We start from the raw sequence: 9669 nt of genomic DNA, 5'->3' as shown, positions 1-9669 counted from the left end.
GAGAATGCTACATATTTTGGCATGATATATATTTCTTGAATTTTTTTACATTTACGTGACGCTCTGTGACCATGTGAGATATTGTGGAAGATGGAGGTTTAAGATAATCTGGTGGGGGAAAAAAGCCCTTCTAAACAGACACGCATAGTGAATGACTTCACTTTACCCACTCAACTCAACTCAACCCACACCCACCCACCCACTCAACTAGTCAGCCAACTGACTAGCCCCTGTCTGCTGTACACACACACACACACACACACACACACACACACACACACACACACACACACCCACAGTTTTACTCATACGGTCTGAAGTTCACGTGTAAATATATGTGTGCATGAGTGCTTGTGTGCGTGTGTGTGCATGTGGTTGTGTGTGTGTGTGGGTGTGGTGATGGATCATTGTTGGCTGGACGGCAGATGGGCTTGTCTGTACGTGCGGGGGGTGGGGCCGGTCGTGTTGAAATCATCCCAGCACTGACTGAAACATGTGCCCCCAGGCTGTCATGTGGTAAGCCTAAAATAAACATCTGATCTAATTGCGTGTGCTTGTTTGAAGATGTGTGGTGTGTGTGTGTGTGTGTGTGTGTGTGTGTGTGTGTGTGTGTGTGTGTGTGTGTGTGTGTGTGTGGCTCACTGATACACACTACATCTCGCTCTATGTGTGTATGTTTGTACCCAACTAAAATCGAAGGAGAGTCTAAATGTTTGTAGTATGTGTGTTTATCCTTCAATTTTGTCAGCAACCATTCACTCAATCGTCGTCCCATTTGGCGTGTGTACTGCTGAGGAACCAAGGAGGTGCAGTGTCCAGTGTGAAGTTATTTGAATGACTGGCTCTCAATACGAGAGGCCAAGCCATCGACCGCTCAGAAGGGGCACATTGTGGACGGGCACTGCATTTTCAATGCAAGAACTTACATGTTTTGTGTCTTGAAGAATATCGATGTGTGTGTGTGTGTGTGTGTGTGTGTGTGTGGCTACACATGGGCCTGTATGTGTGTGTGTGTGTGTGTGTGTGTGTGTGTATGTGTCTGATTGTGTTTGGTTGTGGGTTAGAGAATGTGTGCACATGTGGTGTTTGCAGGCGTGTGTGTGTGTGTGTGTGTGTGTGTGTGTGTGTGTGTGTGTGTGTGTGTGTGTGTGTGTGACGCAAGACAGAATGCAATGTAGACCAAATGTGAATGACTGGAGCTGAACGGCCGCGGGCCTTCTGGTGAGGCAACAGAGTGTGTTTTACCACCGCACGTGTTGATGCACTTGGTGTTGGGAAACGCTCTGCGTGTGATGACGGGGTTCTGGTTTGGTTGTTTAATTCACTCTCCTATTTTTACTCTCTCCTCACCCTTCAATCTCTAAATTGCCCCCCTTGGATACTCGGGCTGCACACAGACACACACACACACACACACGTGTTATGAAATATCATTTCTCAGCACGAGCCGTGTGTCGCTCCTCTGTCTGTATTATTTAGTTATATACTTTGCGCTTTGTTTTGTCAACCCATCCATACACCAACTAAGCAGCCTAGCCCTTGAGGGTATTATTATTATTATTATTATTATTATTATTATTATTAATATTAATAATGCCCTTGAGGGTATTATTATTATTATTATTATTAATATTAATAATGCCATTGAGGGTATTATTAATATTATTATTAATAAAGCCCTTGAGGGTATTATTATTAATATTATTATTAATAATGCCCTTGAGGGTATTATTATTATTATTAATAATGCCCTTGAGGGTATTATTTGATGAGTGTTTTCTTTCCTGGCTCTTCTGGAGCTGAATGTATGGCATCCTTTATGAGTTATAGTTTATGTCAGTGCTATTCTGTGCCCCATTCAGGGTAACATGTAAGTATAATCAAAACAAGTAAGTGTTCTTTGATGGGAAAAAACTAGTGTAGTGTATTGGCTGGGGGTTTGAATCCCAGTCATGATGAGGGACTGACTTTGATCCCAAATGGCAACATCCAACCTGTAGGTATTTAGTATTTTAGGAGATGCTTTTGCCCAAAGTGACACCAAGGGTCTCCTACATCACTACATATTAAAGTAGTTACACAAGATTAAGCATTTAAAAAAGAGAACATATTAGAGTCTGTACATTTCTGACAAAGAAATGCTGGAAAATACGTGTTATAGAGTTAAACGAGTTAAACTTACATTACAAATAACGTTTTTTCTAACACAGTGGATAATCTTGGCTTCCTCTCAAATGTAACGTTGGGCGGTGTGATGATGTGATGTACGACCTTGATCTTTTTTCTTTGGTCCACCTATGGTAATTGCATGAAGTTTTCGGTAGGATTATTCATGGAAATGTTTTATTATTTCATTAAATATTTATGGTTTAAAAGAGACTGAGATGATTTTACTATGTACAGTTGTGTTTCAGAGTGTATATGTTAAATTGTCTGTGTGTGTGCTAGTGTGATTTCTTTAATTTGATTTCTAGTAATTTATTTTTTTTTGGGGGGGGGGAATGTTTACAGCTTGTTGCATGTGTATGTGTACGCCTCAATGCAACATATCTATACATAGCTGTCCTGTGAACAATATGTGTGCTTTGTTTGTGTGTGTGCACAAGCTTGTACACGCATGAGCGCTCTCTCTCTCTGTCACCACAACAAGGCCGGAGCTTTGAACCTCCACAGGAGATCAAACCTGCGCACCCACAGACACGTGCACAAAAGCTCTTTGTGATACACATTCCACTTTTACTGAGGCATCAGCTGGCTTCTTTCTTGGGGGTCCATCTTGTGTGTGTATGCATGCGTGTGTGTGTGTGTTGTGGTGGTCTGAATGTGCAACCTGGGCCCTTATGATTCAACCTCGACCTGCCATTAAGTTATTTACCGACCCCCACAGTTCAAAGTCAACTATTTAAATTCTTTATCAAACATATGGTGCATATCAAGTTCAACAACGAATAAATGGAAATTAGTATTGGAAATAGATATATTGCCATCTCCCAAGGCATGCGCGAGTCACAGTGAGACTCTTTCTCTGGGCTACTAGAGCAAGTTCAGACTTTAGACGTGATATCGATTTTGTTCTCAAAATGTGTGATGGTGACAACTATATACAATGATGTACTACACAAAGGACTCACAGTGGACTTCCTTAACATACACTAATGAGCAGAACTAGAGGCTCGGTTTCTAATGGATTCTAATGGAGGTAGTTTGAGGACACCAGGGTTCAAACCCAGACATGATGCTACACACGCACACACACAAACACACACGCATGTATGCACACATACTGTACACATACTGTACACATACACAAATCAAGTCTGAGCACCTCAGTGACACAATTATTGTGTCACCATAGAAACCCAGGCTTGTGAGGTCACAGGCCGAGCCCCCCTTTGAAGACCCTGAGGACAGTCAGGGTGAGGCACGGCGCCGGCTGCCATGGAAACCCTTCCTGGTGCGTATGTTAACACCTGGAGGAGTGACATTGAGAAACACTGCAGCAGTTGTTCTGTGCACCTGTCTCCAGTGTGTGTGTGTGTGTGAGTGAGTGTGTGTGTGAGTGTGTGTGTGTCATGGGAAATGGTGTTTGATCTGCCCCTGAGTCATTAGGTAACAAATATCAAAGTATGCTTGTTGTGGTCAGAGAGAACACACAAACGTTGACATGCACACACACACACACGCACACACAGGAGGAGGAGGCCGTGGTGAGTGGTGACTGCTGCGTTAAAGGAGATGAATAGGCAGCACCAACACACGTTTGTGTGTGTGTGTGTGTGTGTGTGTGTGTGTGAGAGAGAGAGATTCTCTATGTACTTAAAAGGGAGTTGACTGTTAAATCTGATGAAGTAGTGGAAGCATGTGTGTGTGTGTGTGTGTGTGTGTGTGTGTGTGTGTGTGTGTGTGTGTGTCTTCCTGGCCACACATTAATAATACAGGGGCCGACCAAGGACATGATTCAGCAGAGGATCCTGGCTTGGCAGCTTTTAATGGAACACACACACACACACACACACACACACACACACACAAAAATATAGAAAGTCAAACATACACATTCCAGCGAATGGACAGTGAAACATCGGGAGGTGGTGTAAAAACATAAACACTAAGCAGCGTTCCTCTGGTAAAGTGCATGAATGTGCATAGTGTTAGGATAAGCCCTATTCCTGTCTCCTCCATCTCACTGGAGGCCGAGGAGAAGAAAGAGATGGCTTTAGGACCGCGGGCCCGGGGTTCAAACCCAGCTGGGGGAATGAAACTGTGGAGTTTAGAGGTGGACCACATTACAAACAAAACGACTGGAATGATCGATTCATCAGAATAACACTAATGAATAGGGCAATCTGCGGCACAAGTGGCAGCCAAAGAAAAAAACTGCTGGAATCCATGTGAGCGAGCAGCAGTTTAATTTTGAGACTGGTTTCATGAAATGCCTCTAAAATTATTAAGGTTTGCGTGACATGGAGATCCAGCTGTTACACTACATATCTCAGGAATGGGATCATGGTTAACATTATGTGTGGGTGTGTGGGTGTTTTAATTTCAGTGTATTACAAGTTTTCAAATAAAGGTGTGTATTTTATTTCAAGGTTGGTGCTTTGAGCATCCAGCCCACATTCAGTCACATTCAGTGACCATAAGTTAAATCTTTACCTGAAAAGAAATATGGACTGTAGCCTAATTATAGCCTACTACACTATAATGTTGACATCTTATGCAGCTCAAAGAAAAAATGTAGGAGAGCTTTGAATTTTAGTGGTGTGGTTAATCCCTATTGTCGTCTTGAGCTTCTCGCTAATAACATCACAGTGCGTCCTCTCTCATTAGCATTTAATGAAGTGCAACTCTGGTGAAACCTGTCTTTGCTCGTTATTGTACTTTAGACTGAACAATTTGGATGAACGTGGCGACAAAAAACACCATCCATTTGTTTTTGGTGGCTAAGATGTTGGGGAAGAACTGGGGCAGACTTATGGACCCCAATTGATGGCAATAATATTATCCGTGTGATAAAAAAACATAGGCAATTTTTTTATTGGTCACTGTCACAAATGATTGATTGGTATGCACCGTGTTTACCTCACTCACTGAAGGCACTAGGGTACAGAGGAGGAGTCAGACTACTGAGATGCTGGCAGAGGCTATATATCCTTGCTGAAGCCAGCTACTGACCTGGCCAATGATATTCTGGAGCTGGTTACTGAGGTGTTGGGAAATTAGCTGAGTTTCAAAAGGAGTGAAAAATAGAAAGGACATGTACATTTTATGAGATGGTGAGAAATGTTACATTCTCAGCATATTTGAGTATTGATGATTCTGTTTGTGTTCTGTGTACTTTATACACTTGACTGCACTATAACTTTATTGTTGTTATTGCCCACTGTGTGAATGTTTCCCTATAAGATTTATGTACACCCATTGTCTCATTGACTGTATGCTTGGTAACTTTACGGCCTGTATCTTCCCATGATCACGCTCTAACATTAATAAAATGTTTTGCTGTCATTAAGTGTCCATCAAAGATGTTATGGAAATTCTTGTAGCATTTTTGTAAGTTTGGGTCCCGGGGAAACACCTCATTTCTCTTTTGGGTCTCGAGATGAAAAAGTTTGGCATACCTGGACTGTTCTATCTAATACCTCAACTCTTCACCCAATACCTAAACTCTTTTACCCAATATCTTAACTCTTCACCCAATATCTAAACTCTCTTACCCAATACCTCAATCTCTAACCCAATAACTAAACTCTCTTACCAAATACCTAGTCTCTATAACCCAATATCTCTCTAACCCAAAAAAGAATGACCTAACACCTAAAAGAAACTCCCCTAACCCTAAACCTGAATAATTAGGGACCGAGCCAAACTTGGCAAGGACCCTATTGAAACCCTCATGTTTATTAGGGACCGAGCCAAACTTGGCAAGGACCCTATTGAAACCCTCGTGTTTCTTCTTATTATTATTTTACCTCATCTTCGACTGCATTTTTCCCCCCCTGCACATATTCGAAAACTCATTTTTATTTGGCACATTTTGTGGGACTGGTGAAAAATTTGATATTCTAGCCCTCAAATTCACATTCGCCCCTAGGTGGCGCTATACCAACTATGCCAAAATTTCAACGTTTGCAAATCCTCATAATGAAGAAATTTGCAGATACTAACTTAGCACTTCCGGTAGCCAGATTTCCCGCCATTTTGAATTTAGTTAAAAACAGTAAATTCCCCAAGGATCCCAGGTTTTTCGACTTTGACATAAATCCTTTGGCACATATCATCTATGGCCCATTATCTTCAATCTGACATAAGGATTAGTCTGTAGGATAAATTTCAAAGTACCCATGAGCCATTGAGTTCTAAAAGGGGTGTGTTTTTCACCCCAAAAATAGTAAATTGCACATATCTACATTAATTGGACTCCTATGGTGTTGAACCTCTCTACTAAAGTTGTTCAGAATCAAATTCTGAACAAGATTAAGTCAACACTTTTTCAAATGGGGCGTGGCATCGAAGTGGGCGTGGCCCGTTACTAAAATAGCCACAGTTCATAGACGCAATGTTTGATTTGAGCGGGACCAACTCAATGGCCGTTAGGTACCAAAGTTCTAACTGCTCACAAAAAATTTAGTCGATTTAAAAAACAACATGGCCGCCAGAGGAGGGTCGATCACTCTGCGGACACCGTAATAGTTATGAATATGAAATTCACAGGACACGTGTAAACTGATGCCGATAGCTCACATACCAAAATTCGTGTTTCTATTTTTTGTAGCGCCCCCTACAGGAACTTTAAAATGCAGCCCCTACGTCACATTTCACCAATATGTATGAAACTCAGTATTCACGTACAATGTGCCCATACCTACAGAAAAGCCTCTTGGACCCATGCTCCAAACTCCACAGGAAGTCGGCTATTTGCATTTCTAATTTTCACTTTTGGCGGCCATTTTGAATTTTTTTCACTTTTTTGCCTTGTATTTGAATGAACTCCTCCTAGGGAATTTACTGGATTTGCTTCAAAATTGGTCAGTACAGTCATGAAGTGGTGCTAAACCAAAATCGTGCTATTTGTGACTGTACGTTGAAGGGCGTGTCCGTGGCATGCCGTCAAAGTTGGCCATTTTTGAATTCCGTCGCGTTGTATTTGAACTAACTCCTCCTAGGGAATTTATCGGATCTGCTTCAAATTTGGTCAGTACAGTCATGAAGTGGTGCTGAACCAAAATCGTGCTATTTGGGACTGTACGTTGAAGGGCGTGTCCGTGGCGTGATGTCAAAGTTGGCCATTTTGAATGGAATTTCACTTTTTCGCATTGTATTTGAACGAACTCCTCCTAGGGCATTTATCGCATCTGCTTCACAATTGGTCAGTACAGTCATGAAGTGGTGCTGAACCAAAATCGTGCTATTTGTGACTGTACGTTGAAGGGCGTGTCCGTGGCGTGCCGTCAAAGTTGGCCATTTTTGAATTCCGTCGCCAAAAGTTGGCCATTTTTGAATTCCGTCGCCTTGTATTTGAACTAACTCCTCCTAGGGAATTTATCGGATCTGCTTCAAAATTGGTCAGTACAGTCATGAAGTGGTGCTGAACCAAAATCGTGCTATTTGTGACTGTACGTTGAAGGGCGTGTCCGTGGCGTGCCGTCAAAGTTGGCCATTTTTGAATTCCGTCACCTTGTATTTGAACTAACTCCTCCTAGGGAATTTATCGGATCTGCTTCAAAATTGGTCAGTACAGTCATGAAGTGGTGCCGAACCAACGCCGTGCTATTTGTGACTGTACGTTGAAGGGCGTGTCCGTGGCGTGCCGTCAAAGTTGGCCATTTTTGAATTCCGTCGCCTTGTATTTGAACTAACTCCTCCTAGGGAATTTATCGAATCTGCTTCCAAATTGGTCAGTACAGTCATGAAATGGTGCTGAATAAACGCCGTGCTATTTGTGACTGTACGTTGAAGGGCGTGGCCGTGGCGTGCCGTCAAAGTTGGCCATTTTTGAATTCCGTCGCCTTGTATTTGAACTAACTCCTCCTAGGGAATTTATCGGATCATTGATGTAGGGTTAATAAACATGTAATTCAGTTAAATGTGCTCTTACATGTTAATGTCAAAACAATCAGTAGGACACCACAGGGCACCTCTGCTTCTACAGATTACATAAATTCGCGATTCTTTTTTAAAACTGCGCTTTTTAAAAACTGCGCGCAGTGATGAACGGGACCTCGTGCCGGCTTGCGGCTGCGTCATGTGCGGTCCTAACATGTGCACATCTTGCCAGCACACATGTTACGACGGCACGTGACGCGGCCGCAAGCCGGCGCGATTTTTTTTTTAAACTGCGCGCAGTGATGAACGGGACCTCGTACCGGCGGCCGCAAGCCGGCGCGAGGTCCCGTTCATCACTGCGCGCAGTTTTAATTGAAACTTGTTATTTGCCATAAACCATCCTTAATCTTACAAACTACTAAACTAAACCTAAAATACAATTTTCCTTTAGTTTAGTTTCTACCCTCTTTTGAGTTTTAATCCCAAGGGCTTAAATGTTCCAAGGCTATATATATATAAAACCATATAATGGTTATATATAATTCTTTACAGAAGGGCCAATTCCCAAGGTCCTGTAGATTTAAGTGCTATAATGAGTAATCTGTTAGAAAACCCTAACCCAAATCTGCCAGCTAATAGTGAGTTAAATGCTCTGTGACAAAAGTGTTTCTGGTTGACTGTAGCTGCCTCAGCATGTGACAATTTAGAGTTCTAGATTGATCGCGGCTAATTTCCGGTTTCCCTGATTGGTTTGGGGAATGCATCTTGCCTGTCAATCACCTTAGCTCCTCTAGGTGGATTCATTTTACACTCATTTACCCTATTACTAACCCCATTCACCGGTTTAACCAGTAGAAAGAGTCTGATCCGTATGTCCAGACGTTAGCCAGCATTACAGCGACAGGTAGAGCTTCAAGACCTGTTCCAGTCATAAAGCTAAAAATACTCCACACACCCAAGTGAACAGAAACCCTTTCAGTTGTTCCTACTGTGCGCCACTAAAGCTGGACTGCATATATTGCATATCATTGGAGAATTGGTAGTTGGGACTTGAGGCCCTTACTCTATTTACAATCCATCTCAAGATTTACATTACCGGAATTCCTTTGCCATGTGTGTCATAGTCTATTTCTCGCATTCCGCAAATTCCTCAATCAGCTAATTTGACCAACGTGCTTTCCTCAACTATAGTAGTGTGGTTGTGGTCGTGGTGATGTTTGTTGATGAGGTACCACCACAAGTTACTAAAAGGGTGTGGGAAAAAATTCTAACAAAGATGGATGGCATCGGACAACAATTAAGACATTTTGTTTTGATTTAGTGAGCAGAGAAGAGCGGAGTAAACTAAAGCAAGCTGGCCCTGGAGCGTATCTCACGTCGGACATAGTGCACAGAGAAAGATCCTAATTGGTTCACAGAGTCCGTTTTTAGAAAAGGGCCCACAGAGTACACACTAAGTAAACACACGGCATGCCACAAATACACACATTTCACTCAAAGAGAGCGTAGAGTACACATCGCATACAGTCCCAAACGCAAATAGCATATACACATAAAGACCTTCCAAACACAATGTCCAGCATGTACACACAACATATGTACACAGAACACATGCATGATATA

Source organism: Micromesistius poutassou, assembly GCF_964030765.1.
Source record: "Micromesistius poutassou genome assembly, chromosome: 11".
NCBI lineage: Eukaryota > Metazoa > Chordata > Actinopteri > Gadiformes > Gadidae > Micromesistius > Micromesistius poutassou.
The sequence above is the reverse complement of the archived record's forward strand: the minus strand, read 5'-3'. Positions refer to the sequence as shown.